The following is a 3,478-nucleotide window of genomic DNA, read 5'->3' on the forward strand; positions in this document are numbered from 1 at the left end:
AATATTTTATATTTATCTAAGGTAGTGTAATGCTAAATATATAATATCCATATATTTCCTAATCGATTTTGCCTGCAATCGATTTTATTTTAATAAAATTAACCAAATACTCTCATATCCAGTAAATGGAAATAGAAAAATTGAATGATGAGAAGTTTATGAATGGAAATTAAAAACGAAAAGAAGAACCAATTGAGGCAAAACTTCATTTTCAATTTAAGTAAATGACGTCACAAAAAAAGTTCCTACAGCTGAAGATATTTTTGAAATAAAACATTTCATCAAGTCACTGAGCGAGAAATTCTTATTTTATAGCGATTGAAAACATATTTGCCATACTCTCTCTCTCTCTCTCTCTCTCTCCGTCTGCTTGGATATTGGGTGCAAAAGCAACCATGTTATGTTTTCTCAAGACTGAAAAATGGCACACTTTATCTATTCTCAGACGTCTAGACACACAGAGAAAGAGAGAGAGAGAGAGAGAGAGAGAGAGAGAGAGAGAGAGAGAGAGATCCTATATCTGACATAATGAGACAGCAAAGTCATATCTTTAAAGAACTGTGGTGCAAATTCCAAATAGCTTTCCTTTAACATTCAAATGCATCTCAATGATTATACCTGATATGTTTTATAGTGACAAAACAAATATCTAATTATTTTGGCGCTCTAATGCTGTGCATTCTTTAAGCGAAATAGACATTTTACTCCCATAACAGTTATTTGTATTTGGGTCAACTGCTCAATATCACTCTCCTAAATAAACCGATTCTCCCAAAAAGGAGTTTAAAGATCAGGCGAGAAATGAAAGTATCTTTCTTCTTTGTTTGCGTACTTATTATTATTATTATTATTATTATTATTATTATTATTATTATTATTATTGTTGTTGTTGTTGTTGTTGTTGTTGTTGTTTTTGTTATTATCATTAAATTTGTCCTCCACAGAACCAACCTGACAGATTAAAAAAACTATCTATTCCTTTAGTTACCGTAATAAAACATTTGAACCTAAGGCAATCTGTCATTTAGTGCCATACATCTCCCAATGAAACTAATTACATAACAATAACCACCACCAAAACATGTTATAGGGAAAATGGAACCACAAATGACCCTTTCGGAGTAAAAGACAAAAAAGGCATAACATTTATTTAAGCAATGAATGGGCATTTAGACAGATGATGTTCTCGCAAAATAGAGAAAGGTACTCTTTTATTGGGATGATATGTCGAGTCTATGGACTTCCGAACCTTTTTGAGAGGAGTAAACATTTTCTATTGTCGTAGTGGTAAAGATATGCTGTGACTTATGCTATATTAACTGCTGTTCGCAAAATTCAGATACTTTTCTTTGTGAATCAAAGTTGTTCTTAACAAAGTTTATGGCTTCTCTCACATGACGGAGTTTATTTTCTCCCACTCGTCAAAACAAAGCAAAAACGCTTTGCAAGTAAGCAAGGAACATTACGCAAATATCATCTAATAACAAGAAGAATAAAATATGAGAATATAAATAAACAGACACAAAATAATGAATTGGTAACACTTATCAAATCGCTTCCTAAACAAAAGCAAATGATTATTGAAGATTTGTCAAAATTTGTTACATGTACAGTGAGTCAACAGCCTTAAAATATAGAAGTTCTTTGAGAAAGTGAGAAAGTTTGTCTATTATTTATCAATTCTATTCACCTATATGTTGAGCCTTCAGTTGTATTATTGGGAATATCCTTCCTTATTCAAAACTCTAATAGTTTCAGAGAGAGAGAGAGAGAGAGAGAGAGAGAGAGAGAGAGAGAGAGAGAGAGAGAGAGAATTATCAGTGAATAGCTTTCGAAAATTCATCATAGATTATGAATAAAACAATGATAGGTTAAGTATAGAAGTAGGGTATTTGAATAAAAAAAAGGAGAATTCTTGGTAGAGAAAGACCAACTATTTCCGTTAAAATATTTAATCAAGTGCTTATTGGAATAGAGTAAGTTTTTTTGAAACATTATCAACCGTACAAATCATGCACGTATGTTCAACTAATGGACAATGTGCAGTAAACGGATTAAAAACGGAAATAATAAACAAAATGAAGATGAAGACCTTTTATACGAATAAGAAATTCAGAATGGAACAAATTCACCCTGAGAGACAACCTGAGTCTTCATACAAAATTGTGATGGGAATTCTTCACCTTAAGAAGGAATTCAAACTTCATTTAACTCGCTCGAACGTTTTCGAGAATTTATCATTAATCAAATCATTTAAGGGAATCTGCAATCAAGAGATACATTAGAATTACATTGTGCTTGAAGATGTTCTGTCAGAGAGGATGGTTCATTAATAAAACAACAAGAAATTAGAATGTAAAGCACTGAAAAGAATTCCAAGGTCCATATCTGGGGTTTTGTTTTCCAAACCAACCTGGGGCAGATATGAAACGCAAATAATAATCTTCCTGTCGTTCCCAGTTACCTATTGGTCTACTAGAATAACAAATGCTTATGCTTACTTAGAAAACTGTGTAAAAAATTGTGAAAGAAAAAGAATCCGGTCAGAAAAATTTCTAAGTGTAGAGAAAAGCCTCTGCTTATGGACGAAGGCGACCTGGAATGTTAATCACAAAAGACAAAGTTATTGGCTTCTTTGGTGACCTCCTCTGCCAAAGCCTTCGAATCCTTTGATAACTATTGACACAGACAGAGGCTAGAGAGAGAGAGAGAGAGAGAGAGAGAGAGAGAGAGAGAGAGAGAGAGAGAGAAGGGGGTGGCGCGGGTTGGTGGGAGGGGCGGCGGGGTTAAGGAGGAACTCTTGACTTAGCAAACTTGACCATTTTTTTTATGATCTTTAGAACTCTTGCCTTTCTTAATTTAATGTTTATTTTCCGAGACCTTGGAAAAGCATTATTACTTCTCCCGCACGGTAGAAGATGAGACTTACCACCTTTTTCTCCTGCCCAAAATTAATATGCAAAGAGAGAGAGAGCGAGAGAGAGATGATCTCCCTTTCAGTCTCTTGCTCCTTCCAACATTCCCAAGGAAGCAAATCTGTAATTAAAGAGGAGGTGGATGTGTTAATGACACTTTCCCCTGAGCTTAAGAACTTAATCCCGTCGAAAGTCCAAGGAATATTTTCAAGCACTGAAAGGGAGGAACCAGATTGTAACAGGACCTTGTTAATGTCGTTTTCGTATTTTTAGTGGACGATCAAGATTCTGGTTTTATGTTTGAAAAAATTAGGGACAAAAAATTCTTTAATGTTAGATGATTTTATTCGTAAAGATTTTGATTCTCCTATTTTCATGACAACTGAATTTATTACACTTTTTTTCCTATTTCCTTACGACTTGGGGCATTAGTGGACAGGAGGTTGACATTATGGCTAGGTAAATAGTAATTTTTGCAATTATCGATATCTAATTTAATGTTATATAAAATAGTTTTGAATAAGTTGTACATACTGCAAGACACTCACACTAATCAACTGTGT

The sequence above is a fragment of the Macrobrachium nipponense genome, chromosome 1 (genome assembly GCF_015104395.2).
Source record: "Macrobrachium nipponense isolate FS-2020 chromosome 1, ASM1510439v2, whole genome shotgun sequence".
Classification (NCBI taxonomy): domain Eukaryota; kingdom Metazoa; phylum Arthropoda; class Malacostraca; order Decapoda; family Palaemonidae; genus Macrobrachium; species Macrobrachium nipponense.